This window comes from Scomber japonicus, chromosome 5 (assembly GCF_027409825.1).
Source record: "Scomber japonicus isolate fScoJap1 chromosome 5, fScoJap1.pri, whole genome shotgun sequence".
NCBI classification, from domain to species: Eukaryota; Metazoa; Chordata; class Actinopteri; order Scombriformes; family Scombridae; genus Scomber; species Scomber japonicus.
This window is the reverse complement of record NC_070582.1, coordinates 29,557,968-29,580,666: the sequence shown is the minus strand read 5'-3', so window position 1 is coordinate 29,580,666 and position 22,699 is coordinate 29,557,968.

Below are 22,699 nucleotides of genomic sequence, written 5' to 3'. Positions count from 1 at the left end.
TATTTCCTCCTGGACAACTTCTCAAGTTCTTTCTTCACTTAAATCCCTGTGATTATCAAGTCACATTTCTTTGTAAAGCACATTTAAAAACAACAGCAGTTGCCAAAAGTGCTATACCAAGCCAAAAAATAAAAATGTGTTTTAAGACGGGATTTAAAAACATAACATAACATGCAGAGGCAAAGTGTTTGAGGCAAAGACTTGGTCTTCTCTGTGCTTCAACTTTGATCTTGGCACGGCCACAAACCACTGGTCAGCAAGTCTGAGTGTCCTTGATGGAACGTGTGGTTGTAAAATATCAGAAAGGTATGTTGGATGTAGCCCATTTAATGTTTTTGTAGCCAAACAGTAGAAAATATAGTGGTATAGTGTCTTCAGGCTCGATCCCCTATGCAAGCAACCCTAACCATTTATATTTAATATTCTCACAAATGTGTCAAGTGCTGTACGTGAGTAAAGATTGTGCAAAACCAGGTACCAGTCCCTTAATTCATGTCTAAAAGTGTCAGGAAGCAAACATTGGAGCCACTTTGACTTCAGTTCCCATGTGTTTAATTTGAACCTTGTTTTAGCATCAACACCATGGCTTTAATATTAGCTACATTCTGCTTTAGCTATGTGCTTCCCTTGTTACTTCACTTCTTCTGACCTTCAATTCCACATCTCGGTGGGTCAGTCTGTGCTAGAACATTGTATTCTTTTTGTGCCGAGGTTTACCAATCAGCTGAGATGGTTGTAAACTGTTTTGTTGCCAACTGTGGCAGAAAATAGAGAGGTTAGAGCGGGCAACTTGTTTAACTGTTCTCTCTTGCTCCTGTTTTTGAGCATTTTTGGTGAGATTGTCCAATTTTTAAAAAATGCTATGGGGAAGTTTCTGCTGCCCCCTGTTGACTTGATAAAGAAAACCTCTGCTCCCTCTGCCCCCCTTCACAACCATTCTGCTCACGTACTAAAATTAATACTGCGCATTTGATGGTGGCAGAAGGTCTCCGCTTGGTCCATCTTACTACACTTACTGATAATGAATGCGCCTGAATGTTAATGCGCTCATAAAGAAATCTGGAGCGTTTGAGTGGCTGTGCCCACCTCTGCTGACCCTTATCCTTATTGGGAGGTAGGGAGGGGAGGGGAGGAGAGGTGGGGGGGAGGGAGTGTGGAATATAAAGGAGTTAATTTTAATACACTGGCGCGTACAAACACATACACGTTTGATTTCTCTCTCATACAGTTTCTGTCTCTTCCTCTCTCACTTACGCACACACACACACACACACACACACACACACACACACACACACACACAGCCTGGGTTATGAAGTGTTGGTGCTTTGAAACACTCAATTACCCTCTGGCTGGGGAGGATACCTGCTGTTAATTACTGCTCAGTGTTTTATATGGAGAGTAAATAAAGAGACCGCTGACATTCACATTCCATCAATGTGTCCCCCAGCACACGCTGTATTAAGTGTGTGTGTGTGTGTATGTGTGTGGTGGGCTTATTTGATGGTAAAATACCCCCTTTTAGAGGTGGGCACCATGGGAAAAAGAAGATGCGTCTACTGTGTAGCTAGCGTGTGCATTAGCTTACTGATACAGTATGCATGTATTCTTAGATCAAGTCTCAGCACGGCCAGAGGGGTAACCTGTGCGTTTACAGAAGTCACTTGCTAGCTATCGAGTCACAGTACAGTGAAGTAATGAACGGTGCTTATACACACACACACACACACACACACACACACACACTATAACGGTTACCCCTAACTCAAAGACAGAGGCCTGTACAGTAAAAGAGCAGTCACAAGTTTGAATTCAAGTCTGATTTACTGGCCCATTTTATTGAACTTCTGTACATGAGAAGGGAGGAAAGCAATATATTTGCCAATCCTCCAGCTAAGTGGGTCTCACCACTAAACATTGTTGAGTATCCTGGGGTTATGGGGCCGTGTTTTGTCATATTATACCTCTTTGCTTCAAAAGCCATCACAGTAAATCTGGTCGGGAAGTCGTATTAAACGGTGCAGTAGATGTCTGCTGAGTCGGAGGCTGAGTGCAATCCTGGCACTCTGAGTGTACTCTGCAGTCTTAAAGTGAAGAAGTGCAGCTGCTCCTTTGGCCCTGTAAAAATACTTAAACGAGCAGATTATAACGGAGAGAGACGATTGTGCTCCGATGCAAGCCGAATACTGTAGTATAAAACCTCTGCTTTTTTCTTTTTTTTTGTATATTGCAACTCTTCTAACATAAATCCATTTGACATTATTAAGTTTTAAATATTTAAAAGTAATTTCTTACCTTTTTGATGAAGACATTTAGCGTTGGTATTGAATAAATGCCTTCCTGGAAGTCAAGTAACCTTATCTCCCTCCCATTTTTACACTGGATAGTAGTCTTAAAGGACCAGACCACTGTGTTTACAATTTTACTGCAGCTCCGAACAGCCATTGGTTTTCATTGATTTCTGTGCAGCCTGAAAATCAGACTCTTGAAAGCTGCTTGAGTTGTATAATCCAGGATATTGAAGATCAAGTCTACAATACTTTTAGTTGGTGATGAGTTTAGGTGTTCAGGTGTTTAACGTAGTTTATGTGTAGATGAATTAAAGTGATTTTTTAATGTTTCACCCCATGGAAGGTGACATTTAGATTACCTACTTTTTAAATTATGTTTTAATATATAAAAATGTAATAAATATCAAAATACCATATAATTCACAATATTGTCCTGCTATGCATTTTTCAGATGTACATTTAGAAAATGGTTATCTGTGATTTGCAATAATTAGTAAAACATTTTTTTTCTGATGCACGCCCACATTTCTCAAATACGGCATCATCAACTCCATTCATGTTGCAAGTGTGTTCATTTGAATTACATATCCACAATATCCTGGTAGTTGAATGGTCACCTCATAACTATAGCGTCCCTGGTTCACTCACCTCCATTTCTATTCCCTTGTTTCTTGTCTGCTTGTTCACTTTCAACAGTCCAATAAGGACAAAAATGACAGTGGCAAGAAAAAACTCCTCTTTAACAGGAAGGAAGCTCAAGCAGAACAGCCATCTGCCTCCACCAATTGGGTTGAGAGAGAAAGAGGGAGAAGAGGGAGAGAGAGACCCAGAGAAGCACAATAACACCAATTATGACAATAACAATAGAAGTATGATACATTACAATAATAATAATAGTATGCATGGTCATCAAGTAGGACCACAGCAGAAAACAGTCCACAACCACAATCCATGGAAGCCTGCCATCCATAACCATGATCCATGGAAACCTAAGCTAATGTTCAAGTGTTACAGCTCACTCAATGTGTGGATTTTTCTTTTTAATCAAATGGTAATTCAAATTTTTATGAAATGAGTTAATCTACAGTCTTTCCATGTACCCCCCAGAAAATAATGACCTCTTTGCATACAACTACCCCTCATGGGAATTCCTGGTTAGATGTGCTGAACCATCAGTGTGGTCCTTTAAGGTAAAACAGCTGCTGTTCCAGCTTTTCAAGAGATTTCATATCTATCTTAATGATTTTGTCTCTTTATTTGTTTTAATTTGCCATTGTTCAAAGTCGAAAGGTATCTAGTTTTTTACTCTTTTTAATTAATTTAAAGCGTAAATGCTCTAAATGGTAACTCCCACCAATGTATTGATCATTTTATTGGCAGAACCGACAGTAAATACACCAAATGAAATTTCCTTAGCATCATTAATTTAAGTCAATGAGGCTAAGGGGGAAAAAATTAGCTTTAAGATCATTTCCTATTGTGGGACGTACTTTTTTACTTACGGCAGTACAACTGATTTGTGGCCATATTTATCTTCCTATATCCAGAGAAATACCAGACCAATGTGAAAACATTCTATGCAAATATCTAAGGATTTTCCTTCTCATCATTACTCTAAGCTGAATCAAGGCTACATGGATTACCTGTCTAAATCCACTCCTCCCAAATCAAATCTGTGAAAATCTCCCATCAGCTTTAGGATATGTGAGACTTTATACACACAGTAAATCAGTTAACTAACTACTTTAACAGTTTAACGCATCAGCAGAATTAAAAGAAAAGAAGGCATTTGAACTCAAACCTCTCAGTGTTTTACTATTTTCTTCACACAGCAATTCCTATTCTCAGGTTTGAAATATAGTTGTGCTGTTTGTCTTCTGTGGTTTCTATCTCTGCACATTTTTACTGCGGTGAACCCTCACGACGCTGATAAATAACAGGCTTCACCTTTCCTTAGCAGGGCTTAACATGACTGACTGCACTCCTAGTCTCTCTGAGAGTGTGTCCTCAGCTGTGAATCACTTGTGTTCAACACACACCTACACTCACATACGCGCACACACACTCCTCTCGTCTTTCATCCTAGTAGAGAGAGCAGAGCAGAGAAGATAATCTCTGAAACGTCGCCCTGCTGTCAAAGGTCAGCAGAGTTGAAAGGTCGCCCTCCGCATCATTTATAGGCTCTTAAATAAGCCCAGGCCTTATGCTACAGCCAACTCTCCCTTTTAAAGCAGTTATCAGACTTTAAATTATGAATCATCTTCCTGATACACATCTTGGTATTGAGAGATCAGAGATAAAGTGCAAGAAAAAGAGAAAGAGAGATGGAGGGAGACACAATGATAAATACAGCAACAGGAGACAAATTTGGGAGATTAACAGACCAGTGGTTCTTAAAGTGGAGTCTGGGGACTAAGATTCCTGTATGTCCCCTGCTCTTTGCTATTTTACCATAAATACAATTATTTCACTTCAGACATTAATGTAAATATCATAAACAAAGCAAGTCAATTGTCAGCTATAAAAATAGGGGTTGCAGCAAATGGATAATGAGCATAGGTGGCTGTGCCCATTTGCATGCATCCTGGTTGCCTTTTTACCCACGAGCAACTGTAACTATGGTAACAACCAGGGGAAAATATGATGATGTAGATTAATAATCAGAGTAAACATTGCAGTTCAAAGTTCTTGCAGTCTGTACTTCTTAGTACTGATCTTCCAAGATTTTAAGCTTTCAGTTATTCAGTTTAATCCTACGTGTCAGCATCTGTATGACAGAGTGTGGGACTGGACAGATGTTCCAAACATCTGTTCTTTTCACAGCATTGGAAATGCAATAGCAATTTCATGCTTTAAACTTCAATAAATTGAAAATTGAACTATGAGTCACTATGTTGTTTGGAACAAAACGATCAAATAATAGAGCTTTGAAATAATTTAGATAAACATTTCATGGTCATTCAATTTAAAAGAAATCCAACTAAATTGGATTAGAAATCAATAAATAAAGGTGTTTAGATAAAATACTAATATTCCAATAGCTTTAGACTAACAGCACAAGTCAGTATGGCGCATCACAATACCCTACATATCCTGATGTGACGTCCATCATTGAAGGGTAGTTCTTCCTTGGACATGACTGCAGCACTGTGACTGGTAGTCTGACCCACATGTTGAAAGTTTAGATGTCAGTCTGTTACATATCTCGAGGTGTGTTCAGATAAAATGTTTTTATTTGCCCCAAACCGCCAATATAATGATTGTTCAGATGTGTCCAGAGGTCTTCATGATGACTTGAAGGCAGACAGCGTGACAGGCAGATGCTACATCATTTCCAACATGTGTATTCTTATCTATTAAAGACCACGCAGATTTGAAGATTATCAACAAACCCTGGCTTAATATGGTGACTACTTTTATCTTAACATTATCTCAAAAATTGTTCCAGCTACATACATCTTTCCTCTAAATGCCTGATTTGTACAATGCCTACTTTGTCATCTATCATTAGTCTTAGCTTTTCATTTTCAAACTGGAAGAACATGACAGCTGTTGTCAAAGATAATATCATCTAAACTCCCCAAAGTTTGCTGATTGGTTTGGCCTTTAGATGGTCAATTGTTAGTGGATGTTTTCAGATTAAAATCCTCTTGTGGAAACAAGATACAGTCTTTTTTGCAAGGCTGGTCTGAGACTGTCCAACAGTCTTACCTAAAAGAGTCCTGTGACCTAATTTGAGTATATCACAGGAGCCATTAAAAATCTTTGCACACACTTAAAATGTGTTAGAGACACAGAGCCTAAGAAAGGAAAAGATAGGATGAGGTGAGATAGAGGATCTGGTGGGCTCTGTGATACTGTGTAGACTGTGGATGTGACTGAATTATCCTCTATGGTAGACCACCGTGGCGGCAGACATACGTTTCTGATTTCCTGGGAAGGCTTTAACTTCTTATGGGTACATGGTCCTCCCCCAGACCAACACTGTCACTGATGCCTATATATCTACAGGAATGTGTGTGTGTTAGAACATGTGTGTGTGTGTGTGTGTGTGTGTGTGTGTGTGTGTGTGTGTGTGTGTGGTTGTTTCTGCACATGCACTCCGCTCCAGTAGATGAAGCCATTTTGTTATTGATGGAGTAGGGGACTAAAACTGTGGTCTGGGTCACAGAGACATAGACACACATAGAGTACAGGAGGTGTCCATGTATGAGTCCCTCCCTCAGTGGGTTTCTTGCAGTCGGTATGATGGAGAACTCATTTTCACTCCAGGGAATCCTATAAACCTGTCATGACTATGATCTTTGTCTCTTTCTCTCTCTAGCTGTCTCTCTCTCTTTCTGTGCTTTTCTTTCTTTTCTCTTGTCTTTACTGTGCTAACTTTTGAGTTTGTAATGTTACTTTTCAAATGTTTGAACGATAAAAATCCTCACATCAGATAAGAAGCATTGCGCTCTCTGTGTCTCACACATGTGCGCTGCCCTCTAAATCAAAGGTCCAAAACGACCTGCCAAACTCCATTATGCTACAAATGTATTTAGTTACCGGCTTCAAAATGTCAGAGATTGGAGTCCAACAACTTCAGTCCATAACAACACGTTTGTGTTCTTTTTGTTATGACATTGAACCATAGCTTGAACTCATTCTGTAGATAACAGCTGCTACATTTGACCTTGTTTTCTTAGATTTTGTTTCAAATAGATGGGACCGGTGAGGCTGAAACAGTAAACCCAGGGTGTCGTGTGATGTGTGATTTGTGTACAGTCGCGACTTTGAAAAATGCGTATTAATTTTTATCACTGTGAAGCAAGCATAGTAGTATTATAAAAGTGCAGTGAAACAGATCCATTAATAACTTTAAAGTAGAAAGAGGAGAATGTGAAGGCAAAAGGTGAACCTACCAACATCTATGAAGTCCTGTGCAGGAGGTAAACTGTAACTTAACACCAGGCTTAGACAGTGCTCCACTGCCTACTGTGGTTAAATGCTTCAAGACTATTTCACCTCGGTGTGGTCTCATCTGTGACGTGACTGTGCATTAGATAACAAGGCTAAGGGCATTTTCTGCACTTTTTAGCCTGATTTAATTGGACTCTGGTTCATTTTCCTCTGTGGTGATTGGTTTGGGCAGTTTGTTTGTGGTGGCAATGTGATCCAACCTTTATCCAACCCAACTCCTATGTGTACGCTGTGAGTCCGCCCTGGAATAGCAAAACAAAGAACACTATATTTGGCCAGAGGACCTTCTTCAGGACCTTCTTCCTGTTTTTATGTTCTTGCTCCCGCCCCAGACACATCTGACCAGTGAGTGGAGTGAACTTTCTCACGTTGCTTGTTGTGACGCATTTTGGTTTTTTGTCTGTGTGAAAATGAAATGGAGAAAAGCAGACAGGAGGGCAGAAAGTGGTGACGATCAAGATTAAAAATGGACTAGTAATCCCACTGACTGGCCCATTAACCACTCAGATACATCACAAGTCTGTTTGTTTTGACAGCGAAGCAGTGACGACACAGATAAATGTCTTTCTCTATTATGATTCCATTAGCAGAGCTAGTGTCATTTTCCTGCTCTCTACGGCCCACGGCCTCTGTGGTTTTCCTTGAGCTGGTCTGTCCAGAGAGGCCCACTGCCCTCTACCCAGAGAGGGCCTTTCCAACTGGGGGACACGTCTGGATGACCCCCTGGTATGTTGGAGGGTCAGGACCCAGGAGATAAAGAATGAATAAAAGGACAAAGCAATGTGAACCAGAATGGGAATTTTATGATCTCACAAGAGGGTAATATTTTTGTCCTTTCTTGCCACAAATTCAGTTTGAACAGGGTCAAAGATAAAAGTATCAAATTGGCAGGGAAGTGGGCCCTAAGAGACTATGTTTAAATTTCCTCTCTGTACATGACAGTCTCATATTAAGTAAGTTCTAGTGCTGGGATTGCAACGTGCTTGAAGTGAAACTAATGAGATCAGTTTACAGAGAGTATATTAATATTTGGCTAGTGCTACTAAGTGAAATCCAAAGTGATAATTAAAAATGTAGAGAAGGAATATTCTAATTATGTCTTTACCCAAACATGTGAAGCACTGAGTTTTACCATATTCTTCCCCAGAGGTGGGGAAAAGTCATTGCTTTGTGAGTTACAAGAAAATTAAGACCTTAAAGTCCCAAGTCAAGACCAACAAGTCCAAAGGAAAAGTACTTTGTGTTTCATTATACACCCTTCATCAAATATTATGACTAACACAGAATTGGTGACAGCTGTTAACATCTCATATTTTATCATGTTTAATAAAAACATACAACACACACTATTTCAGTAATTTGTAGCTTCTGAACCAAATTTTTAGCCAAACTAGCAGAGTGGCTTAATCAGTCAGTGTTGGTCTGTCGGTTGGTTGATCAGTCAGTTCAACACTTTTGTCCAAACTGAAATATCTCAACTTCTTAATGGATTGCAATAAAATGTTGATAAGCCATTCATGGTCCCCAGATGAATCCTTATCTTTTCTTCTAGCACCACCATGAGGCAGACCTTTTTAGAGGTCGAGCTAGCTATAAACTGTGATACCAAATATGGTAAACAGTACCTACTAGAGATCAGCATCTTAGCATTGGCACTGTTTGCATATTTTCATTTTGACATTAGCATTTAGCTCAGAATACCAGTGTTTACAGTCAGTAAAGCCTCACAGAGCCACTGGCATAGATGTAGATTCTTATAGCATGGTCGATATGAAGTGTTTCAGCCATGTTTTTCAGGCTGTCTCATCGTCTCATAATTGTGTTACAGGACAGATACTCTTTTGTTTCAGTCCAGGTAGCCATCTACACGTTGCCATGTAACTGCTCACATTTCATTTGCATTATATTTGCGTAAATGCAATGCGAGGCATATTTAAATATTTCAAATCTATTTCTCTCCCTTTTCCACATTTAACTACAGTGAGTGTTTGTGGGTTCTGAGCACTGCCAAAATGTTGGTGACCTGCACTCATGTTGCGCCTGAACACATCCTGCTGTTGCTTTACTAACATGCTGCCCTTGCTACACACTGTGTGTAATCACGACGTTAGTGTTGTTCATTTACTGTTAAAAAATATGATGAGAATTACTTGAAGGTTCAAAGCCATTTTTCATTATTTCATCACTTTTAGATTGTTTGCCCACATACTGTGGGTTGTTATGGTTGCATATTACCCACCACAACACTGCATATTTGGCAGTAAGGGGAGCCATGACATTAGTTGGACAGAATGATGCTCACCTACATGAACCTCCACAGACTGCTTAGATTACCATGACGCTATTGGTCCTTGACGCCAACTGAGTATTACAGTTGGTCTCATTTATCAGTGTTTTGCTGTATTTGAATGAACGAGTCCTCCTTTAGACAACAGTTGAGTATGTAGCTACAGATGTAATGCAGTGTGGGAAACCATTTCGTAGATGCAGTCTAACCATAGTTACGTGGTCTTTGTGTGCCAAACACTGTTTTTGTTGTAGAAAGTTAAGCTGCACAACTCATAAATTTCAGGTTGTGTTTTTGTGTTTTAAAGCTAAGCTTCATTCTTCTATTTTGAGGCTCAACGTTCACTATCTGTCGACCAGTAATTTTAGAAACACTTGATTTACTGATACACAGAGGTCAGCACTTTGATTTACTCACTTCCTGTAGTTCCTGACTGTTATTTGTTCTCATGTTTTTCCTCTCTTAATGGTTTTCCATAACTGGTAAACATATTTTTGTTAAAAATAACTCTTAACTATATTATTTGATTGATATCAGTCATTAATTTAGCTTTAGCTCTTTATTTAATACTTTGAGAGTAATATACAAATTCTCTTTAAGAAACTCTTTGGAAAAGGAGAGATAAAGTCATCAGGCCGATTGCTTTTTTTCTTCTTCTCCAAATAGTATTTTGATACTAATTGATAAAATGATGGATAAAGTGTTTTTGCTTTCAAATAACTATTCAGAGGGAGGCAATAACGTGAGTCGATGGTAATCTGTTAGCTACTGATTGATGGCGCTCAGTCCAGCCCTTAATGACCTGTCAGATGGTGGGAAAAATGAGGTCAGAGGTCATCGGATTCAGATCAGCGGAGCTCCTGCCCCACCACCGGCCAATGCCACTGTGGTCATCTCTATATTTCTCTGTCTCTGATAAAGACGACCAGTGTTTGTTTTTTCGTGCGGTTCTTCATGTCGGAAGTGAAGTCGGGCCGTCCTCCAAGAGCAACACGCGGAACTAGAAATAGAGGGTTGAGATTTGCAAGGGAGTTCTGTTGGAAAGAAAACAGATTGAAGATAGAGATGTTAAGAAAACTGTAAGAAAGAGGAACACGCTCCTACTGAGATGCAGAGGCTTTTAATATTTCGTGAGCTCATATAAAGTCTATCATGAACTATACCACAATGACTCCGCTGAGTTCACTGCAGTAAAAATGTATTCAAACATCCCATCATCAAAACTTTATCACAACATGAGATACTTTGAGACTATGTAGCACCAAACCGCAACATCAAAATAATCTATTATTACTCTTGATGACTGAACCCATACCCCACCATCATCATTCCCTGTCAGCCCATTTGTTATTAAAGTGCTGGAATGTGTCTGGTACTTCATCATGGTGAGCGGCGCTGAGCGGTCACTCTGCAGCAGGAGGCCGCCCGACTGGGCTACGTCTTCGCCCCGCCACCCCCACCCCCACAACCCACAGCCCAATACACACACGCTACAACAAAAACACAGGTACACACATGCTTCCATCCAGTGACACTAAAGGCATTAAATGAAAGGAGTTCATACACACATACTGTAGTGTGAAAAAGACTCACACACAGAGCTGATGATGGCAAAGCTGTAAGCTGATGGATGGTCTGAGTGCAGGGAAGTGTTTGTCTGGCAGGGAACAATGGGTGTCAAATTCAGTTCATTACAACTATTTTAGACATCTGCCTAAGACATTCATTATGTAGTATGCAGATAATAATATCATACCATTTTTTAAAATATATTTACTGCTCAGATTCTTGTCTTGAACCATCTTGAAGTAAATATGACTTTTAAGCACAGTGGTGCTCTGAGTGTGTCCACACAGTCATTTACTGTAAAAATACATCTAAAATTTGTTGTGAAGCTTATTTGAGGCTGCAGCACTCTGAGTCAGTCGCATCAAGTGATATCTGACACATTTACAGTCTTTTTAGCATCAAATTCCCTCTTTGTGTTACCCTGTTGAGCTGTGGTGGAAGTATAGTAACAAAAAAAGGGACTTTGGCACCAAAAAGACTAACATTGAAATATCTTCTTGATTTGCTTCATAAAAGCTTCAGATCAACTTTTAAATACATTTTTTGCACAGAAGGAAGACTGGATTTGAAATAAACCAGCTTCAGGTGAACACAGAAGTATGCATAACATAAACAACTCCAGAGGATAATAGTTAAGTGGCTTAAAACATTACATTTGTTTAGATTAATAACTGAAACTGCATAAATTCAGTTGAGAAAACAATGGGAAGCCAAGTAAGGGGAAAAGTTTCACAACCATTGGTTTATGGGATGAAACCTTTTCTCTTAGTGTAACCCCTTTTTATGTGAGGACAAGCCAAGAATGTTGCTTTTTTTTTTTTTTTTTTGGCTTTTTTGTGAAACACTTTCAGTTGACCAGCCGGTGAACCCAACACACACATATGCAGCTCTTCCGCTGTCTGATATCTGTTTCAGTGTTCCTCTTAGTTTTCTTGCCAGAAGTTTCCCTGCCAGCAGGGTCATCTGCCCCGCTCTGACTCCCTGTTAGCTACTTTATTGCACTGGTTGGCTGACTGACTCTGGCTCATTATGAGCAGGTGACAAGGACAAGATGAAGATGGAGGGCAATGTTAGATCACTGGAGCCTGAGAGTCAAGTTAGTCCACTGAGGACTGATGGGAGGGGTGTTTTGCTATAATATTCAAAATGCTTTTTTTAGTATTACTAATTATGATTTATACTGTGTATGAACATGCATATTACTGTGTATGTTTGGAGGAAGTACACATCGTTTTGTACATCTGTGTGTTAATGTGAGGTTGGATGTGGCTTCGCGGCCTGTAATAAAACATCAAAACAGCCTCAGCAGCTCCCTCCATCACCACCCAGCCATCAGATCTTGCTATGGCCTTGACTGAGTTTCTATCACTGTTCACACTTTGTTGTGTTTCACTGTAGTCTTAAGTCTGCTTACAAAGGCCTGAGAGGGTTTCTTGCATCACTGTTGTGCTTTAAAGTGGATAAATATATTATCAGTATATGTTCTACCGCTTGAAGAAACCTAAAAAATGGAATGGCTGAGTGTTAGCTGAAGGCAGAAGAGTGGTTGATCTCAATATGTTTATTTATCCTATTTATAGCCTTTGTTTTACCAGTAGAGACAGTCTTATCAGACAAGAAGAGTCGATTCTGGTTTTGTGTGTTTGAAGAAGTCTGGTAATTTTTTCCATCTCAATGTCAGCACTTCTTGTAATCCCAACCTTAGCGAAAACCTTAAACTTCTACTTTTTCTGTGCGGACGTGTTTTCCCGTGTTTTAAGAACAAGAAATTGCATGTAGATTCATAGTATGCAGTGTACACCGCTGAGGTAAGTTGCATACAGATTCTTGTTTTAATTGATGGATGATATAGTGATGATGAACACCATAGTTGAAAAGAAATATTTTACAAGACGCCGTTGTATCACTTGTTCTTTTCAGGATGTTTTAGTATCAGACAATTTCAAGTGTCTGGCGGTTTAAATCAAAGGAATCTCAAGTGAGTCAAATGTTTGGATCTATTTTCAGATGTATATTAACTAACGTCTGCGGCTTCAGATTGTGTCGGTTGGATTTGGCTGGATATTAAGGACAAAGCTGTGATTTGTTGCTCCAGTATTCAACTCTGAAAATATATATACTTACTAATTTGGAAGCTCTTCCTTCAGCCGTCCGCTCGGAGACAGAGATAGTATCTTTGAAGTATTGTCTGCAACGGCCAGAACATAACTTACTTCACACAGCCCGCTAAAGCTGATAGCAAGCCAACATCTGTGTGTACGTGTGTGTGTGGGTGGGTGTGTGTGTGACTGTTGCTGTATATTTCTTCCACCTCTTCTGTATCTCTCTGTCTTCTCTCAAACATCTGCCTCGATAAAACATCTGTAAAGGATGGAAGGTTGGGAATTAACACTTCCACACAAATACAGAACTTTCTTATTAGTTATTGCTGTCTTTTGTGGGAGGATATTCATTATTACAATACATTGTCAAACATAATTTCCATAAGAAAATGAGAAATCGTTTACAAATTATATTAGCTGGAACAGGAAAAGTTAAACATTTTGTGAAATATTCTTATTTGTATTTCTTTGTAGGAGCGAGATGAGAAGATATTATTGTGCACGAATCAGTAAGTTTATATTATCATATGTGTAGTGATGATATGTGATGACCCCAACTCTGCAGTTTCCCTATATAAGACTTATTTTAGCATCTTTCAGCTCATTGTTTTGTATTTACAACCCACAAACATGCTAGTTAGGTTCACTCTCATGGCTCTCATCAGTTTACAGACACAGCACACAGATGCTTTCAGGAAAAAAGCTTAAAAGACCCACTGTGCTCTTTGACCAAACATCAGACCAAAATTGTTAGCAAAACAAGGAAAAGAGGTAACTGCCAGATGTGCAAGTAGGCAACTGCTAGCATGTTAGCCAAAACAGCTTCACAGCGTGTTGTGTGTATAGCTTGTTATGCTGCCCTCAAGTGGCCAAAAGATTCAAATAACGGCTTCCTTAAAATGTGGTTAGCGTAGCCTCGCTTAGCTTAGCATAAAGACCAGAAACACAGGGAAACAGCTAGCCTGGCTCTGTTCAGAGCTGAAATATATTTCTTCCAACACCTCTGAAGCTCACTCATATGTTGCTAGTTTCAGCCATACATTAGGAAAGCCATGTTTATTTTCACAACAGCATTCAACACCAAGGCAATTCAAAGAGATGTTCATAAATCATTAAATGCATTTAGAAAAGAAACACAAACTGAAATATGAGAATGACAGTTTGTGATTATAATTGGATTATTTCCATGCTGAAATTACTTCAAAAACAAAAAAACCCAGTAGGAACACTGTTATTCACATTTATTAACTTTGGACAGAGCCAAGCTAGTTTTTTCCCTCTGCTTCCAGTCTTTATGCTAAGCTAGGCTAAACTAATTCTGACTCCATCTTTGTTCTTGCGGCACAGGCATTGATCTTCTCTTCATCTTCTCATCTCACTCTTAGAAAATAAAGCAAAGAAGTATTTGCCAAAATAGTGCAGTATTCTGTTATGACTGTTGTTGACTGGTTACAGGATGAATGAATGTATAATTCTTAGTTTTTTGTTGTATAGATGCCTGTTAGAAGTTAGAAATTAGAAATTAAATGATTTGTGTATGTGGTTATACTTTATATAACATAGCGAGTAAATATGTATTATCATACATCTTTCATCTCACTGCTCTTACTTCCAACAGGCAAGATTTATTTTAAACCATGATCATTTATCTACTGTATATTTGTGTTGGTGCTTGTTTGAGTGTATCTGTAGTGAGTTTGAGGTGTGGTATTAATAAATGGGACTGCAGATGGCAGTACCACTCTCAGTCTCTTTTGGGTGTAATCCCATATCTGCTGATTAAAACCAAACTCTAACTGTTCTCTTTTATATTACTTGCAAGGTGGCCAATGTTTATTTAAACAACTTCAGAGGGATAAAGAGTCCAGCAGACTCCAGGTCAGGTCAGTTCAGTTCACCACCTGTGTTTTCAGGGAGTGTCTCTACACTCAGTGGATTGTAAATTTGATATCAGCATTGACCAAAGAAAACATTATTTCAAAGATGAAGGTCGTGGCAGCCTTGCTCCGTTCACTCACAACTATTAATTATCAGCGTTCATGAAAAAAAACATCTCAGCTTCCAAAAGTTTCCAGATTTAGATTTTGATATTTTCATTCTTCTTCACATTAAATTCCAGTTTCTGCATGTGTCTTGATGACATGATGCATCTGCCATGTGAACCTGTTTGTCTGTGTGTGACCAGTGCATTACTTCTCTTAATCCTCGCCACCTTTTTATCTGTGAGTCATCAAACCGACTGCAGGGAGTGTTTCAGCAGTAATGTGCACATTTTGAGCCAACTTTAATATGCAAAGTGTCCAACTGCCTCTTAAAAAATGTTGCTGATTCAGTTTAAGTAATACCAGTAGCTCATCTTTCTTCATAATCCTACCTCCCTCTTGACACTACCTTTTGGACAGGTTGTAGAATTTTCCTCACTTTCCACAGAGAGTTACAACATAAAACAAGTTGAGCCTTTTCCCGTCTGGTGGACTCTCTGTAGTGTTGTAACCTGCCATATTCTTCTGTGGCTTTATCCTTGGATATTCAAATGCATGCGTTAAAACGAAACAAAGCGGGTTTGTAGAAGAGCGTGTCTTTTGAGAGAAGTCTTGCGATTTCTCTCCACTATTAAGCTCAAGGTCTGCTGTGCAAGATGGCCGAGACAGCAGCGTTAACACAAGGGATAGAGCAACTGGGAACAGTAGGGCAAAGAACTGCTATCTCTTCTTCATACTCTCTCTTGTTGTCTCTTTTGGTTACTAAAAAAAATCTGGGTACTGGATAATTCTGGGTAATGTCTAAAAAAGGCCCTTTTTCAAGGCAGTTTGGTCGAAACAAACTATATAGAAAAATGATTTCTTTGTTGTCGTTATCATTAGTAAGTTGACAAACTCGTCCTTCCTGCTTCATATCAGTAAATAGTATAGACTGAAGGACACACACACAGACCTTGTCTGTATTGGAGCAGGGAGGAACCATCTGGGCTCCGACTGATCCAGACATGACCTGCTGAAACAAAAAAAAGTGCTTCATGCATAAGTATTGGATACAGAAGCTAAGCTATACATCTAACTTAATTCTTTTATTACTTAACGTGTTAAATCTCAGGAGTGCACGATTCACAATAATAAAATATGTTAAGTATCACTTAAAAAGATGTACAGTACAATGTTTTCAAAGGTGGGATGAAGCACCTGCTTTTCATGTATGAGTTTGTGAAACTTTGTGAAACGCTTTCACAATAGGGGAGGTTTAGAGCCAGACTACGTTTAAGAAATCTTGGTTTCACTCTGTGTCTGTAGATTTAAAAAGTGAAGGAAAGGAAAAAACAACAGAAGAGGTTCAGTGACATTGATGTAGTCCTTAATTTAAAGAAGCTCCACCTCAACATCAGTCCACTGCGTATGGAAAAACAAAATATTTCTCGGGTCACTGGGATCTCTGTGTTTCTAGAGAAAGCACTGGGTGCAAGGTAGTCGAGTTTTCATTTGAAGATAATTTGTTGTTCGTAGAGCAGGAATGTGTTCCATCAGCCATGGGGGCCATCAATCTTAAAACCAGATTGGTTGACTGCTCGGATGCCTGAGTGCTCCTCTGGGATAGGCAGCCATGTTAATACGGAGAGTGTAGGGGTGCGTGATTGTCTTACTTTTTGTGAGCGTCTGCTGTTTATGTGTTCCTGAGGAAGAAATGAGGAAAGGCAGGAAAAACAGAGCAAGGGAAAGAAGAGCAGCAGACTGACTTCAACATGTCATTGCTGCTGTCCTTGTCGGTGCTGCTGGCTTATTTCTCAGGCTGAGTCCTATCAGAGATCAGAGGGCTTATCATGATGGATCAGTGTGTCCATTTATCAGCAGAACACAGCACAAAAGAGACAAACACGGCTTTGTATCTAACTGTCAACCCAACTGAAAGGGAGAGAATTGTTAGATTTTAAGGCCTTGATTGGCTACAGTGAGGGTACGAGGTAGTCATATGTGTGTATATAGAACTGTTGCCCTTTTATTGTTAGGCATCTTGGGTTTGGACTTGGTTGGACCACCACTCTCATTATTATGTTTGAACAAGTAACAGATAAATAAGTCATCTTTTCAAGCTGTTAATGTGTTTAGTTGTTGGCTACAGGCCTTTATTAAATTACAGAGGACAGTTTGACATAGTCATAGAGGGAAAAGCACACACAGGTGCAGTTAATAACATTAACGATGGCTCGGGTCCATTTAATCGCCCCAGTAGGCATGCTATAGTGAGCCAGAATACACAATAACACAGCCCTGAAACTGGTAAATCCTCATTAATGTTATTAGTTACACCTGTTTTGTTTCTGCTGTGGATTAAAAATGCCTTGTCGTGAAAAACGTCTACTGCTTCTTTCGTGCTGCCTTGTGTATAAGTCACAACTCTTGATTCTGTTTTCTTCCATCTGTGAAAGACAAATTGAAATAAGGAGGTCTGTGAGAGTTACAGTTGCTAGCCAGCCAATTTTATAAGACTGTGTGCTATTTAAAACATGTACATTTAAGGGGTGCAAAAGCAGCAATGTTTTTTTTTTTTAAAATTTCATATAATTTATTAATTTCACTAGGGGAAGCCGAGCAAGCTTACACAACATTGACATATTATCAACACATAAAGTTGTTGTGTCAAATGTTAAACAAACTATTGCTGGCTTACACATCCAGCATGACCAACATTTATTTTGAGTCGTGTTTCTGTACAGCTGACCAAGTCCAACATTCATACTTGTAGGGTTTTTTTATTGCATTTTTTTGTTGGAAACAGCTGCCTGCTACTGCTGGAAACATGATTGACCAGAGCAGTGAGAGTGAAGCAAAACGGTGATGTTGCGGACCATAAAACCAAACAATAAGCTGAAAGATGCAAACATGCTCTGCAGAGCTGAAGGGGAACTGCAAACTACAAGCAACCCTGTTACTCATCCTGTGTTAATGTGATGATATTTTTTAGCAACCCTGTTACTCATCCTGTGTTAATGTGATGATATTTTTTAGTGCAGCTTTACATTATTTCACATGCCAGTACAGTGACACTTAGGCCTGTCACAAAAACGACTTTTGTTGGAAGATATATTATCTCAGAAATAATCATGATAAACGATATTATTGTCATTTCAAGAACATTTTATGCCACTGATATAATGATACTATAATAGCATAATAATGCAAGAGGGTGGAGGGTAGGTAAAAGGAGAGTAGTGCCCACTCTCCTTTTAAAAACTGCCATTATGGGTCAAGACAGAGTTATTTAATTCCATATAAGCGACGCCGCTCACTTCTACAGTCTCCACTCAGGACATACACAGTGAGGAATGGAGGACACTACTTGATTAGCCAATGTGACATGAATAGCCTCTTAGCTGCTAATGTGAAGTGTGGCAATATATATTTAAAAAAAGATGTAAAAGTCCATTTATCATATGATAAGTCCATATATAGATATGATGATGTTGATAATTATGTTATTGTACGATAAGTTGATCATCATTGTGACAAGCCTAGTAACTGGTTAAATCTGAACAACTAAAATATTTTGGTGGTCTTAGAAGCCAAGAAAGCACCACATACTTCTCTATTGTTCTCATGCTACAGCACAGTACAGTACAGTATAGTATGGGCAAAACACATGACCAGTGTTGACACCTTTTCCACTTTTGCCTTCCAATTATTATCAATGTTGCATTTTTACAAACATGTAAAAACCCTTAAGGTTGTGTTTTATACATAAAGAGGCATAAACCATCATCCTGCAATGTCTCTACAGATGAGATTAACCTTTATTGATCCCTGAAACTTCTTTTTACAGTCTACATTTACTTAACAATGCACACATTTTATATCTATTTGCATGTTTCATACAGTCTATTTTGGATAGAGGATCGGTATGTCAGTCATGCAAGCTCACACTTCATTACTGCTACATCCATATTTTTTTCCATGCATGTCGGCCACTGTCTGCCTCTGTAGGAAACAACATAAGTCATGTACACGAGTAAAACAGCATGCGGAGTCTGTGTGGTGTGTGTCGGTGCACGTCTGCGTGAGTGTTTATGCATATGTGCACATGTATTTCCAGGGCTCTCGTTGATGGCTGAACAAAGTAGTCTGACACACTGATTCTTCTCCTCATGACAAGCACTTTTAACACTGCCCTCCTCCTCCTCCTCACCCCTCCTTTCCCTCTCTCTCTCTCTCTCTCTCTCTGTCTCTCTCTGTGTTCCTAGCGGAGTTGAGGAGTTGAATCATGGGTCAGCAGTTCTTTGCGCGGAGAGAGCCAGACTAGATTTCCAGATGGTGAAGTCACCATCTATCTCTACTCATCAATTTAACACAGATACACCCAAACTTGTGCTTATGGGCGCATGCGCACAATATGCCCTCAGACGTACGTACGTTAAAAGTTCACACGCTGATTTTTAATTCAGATTAACCAATGAAACGCACCCAAATAGTAAACACGTCGTTGCTGCCGACTGTTCAGGTTCCTACCTGCCTCGTTTCCTCTGACATACAGAGCCGGAGTGTAAAACAAATTGAGACATGTCAGTGCAGTAATTGGTTCCAGGGGAAGAGCATGATGGGAAGAAAAGCGCTGAGTGGACACTTCCGTTAAGAGGGGGAAAACCCACTTTAACCGTGATACTTTAATGCTTCAGACTGTGTGTGTGTGTGTGTGTGTGTGTGTGTGTGTGTGTTTGTGTCTGTGTCCACTGATGGCAGTTTGCCAGTGTCTCTGGCCTGCTGAACATCCATTTGTCTTCAATGGGAAGAACAACCAGACTCATGAAAATACAAATGTGTCCCGAAATCAAGACATCACATTCAAAGTTGGCGGACTTGTTTGAGAAGAGGTTAATAAAGAAGAGTAAATGTGTCCAGCTGTCGGACGCTGAAACATCTGTCCCGCTGGCTTCAGAGACCATGTTTTCATTTCAACACTCAGGCAGAGTGTCTTGTGTTTGAAAGGAAATCATTTTTGTTGTGAAGATGGCTGTTAGAAATAGATTTCCAAGAATGAAAATTACTGAGAGTGGTGTCTGGTACTGTCAGGGTGTGTGTGTGTGTGTGTGTGTGTGTGTGTGTGTGTGTGTGTGTGTGTGTGTGTGTGTGTGTGTGAGGGGGGGGGGGGGGGGTATGGCTGTGTGTTTGTTGCCATGGCCACAAGACAGCAGGCAAAACCAGGAGCATCGGTCAGAGAGAGATAACCTTAAATAGGCCTACAGTCTTGGATCAGAAGCAGTGGCGTTACTCAAGAACAACACACGCGCGCACACACACACACACACACACAGGGTGAATCTCCAATTTGAAAAGCATGCACGAGAGGAAGATATTGACATGGGAACTGAGAAAGGCCAAATTACAAAAATGTGATTAATTTCTGTTTAGTTACAAAGTCAGTTTCGTTTTCTGTTCTCTGTCCTGAAAGTCAGCTGATTGGTGGTGTCAGCTCGTTGTCAGCTTGATGTTAGCTGTGTCCAAACTTCCTCCGCTAACTAATCATCATCACTTTTCCATGTAATAATTTGCACACCAATAAAAATGTGATACATTTGCATTGTGGAATCGTTAGCAGAAGGTTGTGTGCAAGTCATTGTGGCGATGTCGGCAATCAGTCTGTATTAGTGCATTATTTGAATTATTTATTTGAATGTCCAACCATGGGAAAAAAACAGTAGTGTCCATGGCGTGTACACTACCGCTGTGCTAACAATCTCACAATGCAATGCTTCACGTTGCGTTGACAGTGATAAAGCAAGATGACAATGATCAGTGAATGTCCGAAATCTTGATTTGCTGCCTTCTATTGAGTAAACGTTTTAGTGTCTAATAGAGTTAATGAAGTAATTGTGAGTAAGTGAAAAGGGAGTGATTTTGGACATAGTCATGGACGTAACATTTTCATGCTCATTTTTGAGGGTATGTACAATTTTACACCCAGAATTCCGACACTCAAATGAAAAGACAGAGGGTAAATGTGGTGCTCTACATATTAAACAGGGAGTAACTTGGGTCACAGCCATCGATTTGTTGTAAGCTAACTGCTAACAGGTTGTTTTTATTGTTCAGCTTACAGCTCCACGTCAAAGTTATATCAGTTTGTTGGCTACTGTTAGCGTTTTCCTCCCTTTTGTGTATAACTGTGTTCTACAGTTTCATGAGAGAATCAAAAGAAGTGTGATTGGTGAAGAAGATTGGTGAGAAGCTGGCAGATATAAAGAAACTTTCATTTCTCATCGCTAGGAGATTTCCTATAGGTTCAGTTTACAATGTCGTGTCTCCAGTCTGAGTCTGTATGTGTGAACCAGGCTTGAATGTTGAAGTAGATGCAGACTTTAACATGCAGTTCCTTTAATGGCCACTAGGTGATGACTCCAAGAAAATGCTAACTGAGTTGAATCCAATGGAGAGAAAAAAACTCATTAGCTCTTAAAAACTAATTTGCCTTCTAATATGTCTCATTGGTTAGTTTTTACAATGGGGCGTGTTGGCCTTTATTGACAGGTGTCTCAACCTATCATATTCAGCTGTTGTGGTTTCCCCCTTTGCGTCTCATTATTCGCCCCAAATTTGGATTTCCTCGCTTCATTTGGTGACACTATTGTCTACAAGAAAGTGGTACAAACCAAACGGAGGCTTGACATTCCCTGGATGTCACAAACAGTACGTCATCACTGTAGCTCTGTCTGATGAGCTGACTCTTGTCAAAGCTCTACAGACTGCTGTGTCACAGTAACCTTCATTAAGAAACAAATCCACCCTACCACGCCTGTTACTCACATTCATAAACACTGCAGACTTTACACAGTTCTTGTTTATGTAGACATTATTTATTATTATTATGTCAGTATGATGCTATTAAGACAGATTTGGCCAAAATGTTTATAATTTATAATCTGTGCACTCTTAAAAAAAGATCTGGAAATCAAAGGAAAAAAAAGTTGAAGCAGACAATATTTAAGAAATGACTTTTGAGCTATAGCTTGAGAAAAATGAATACAGACAGGAAAGCACAGACCAGACATTGAGAGTGTAATTGTTGGGGGTGACCTTTTTTTTTTTTTTTTTTTTGCAGTGTAAAGATGCTTCATCATAGTTGTCCTCCTATCTCATCTTCTCCCTCTCTGTGTCTTCGGGCCATCTTAAATTATGGTCGCAGGGTCATAAAGAGATCTTCAGGCCGGTTCTTGGAGTTTTTTTTAAGCCTTTATTGTAACCAGAGACCTGACAAGAAGAGGTTGGTACAGTACGTACAGCATATGCGGCAGTTCTGTAGAGTATAAAGTATTTTTTTAATTGACTAACGAGAAAAAAAGGTTTTAAAAAAAAACAACGTCACAGCATTTCTCTTAAATTATTCATTTAAGAACTGTAAAATCCAAAATGTATTACAATGATGCAGCGACATAAAAGACAGTGAAAGCCGTCCCTTTTATTCAAAACTCCGGCTTGACTTGTGTTCATCATAGCGCACGTTGCGGTGTCTAA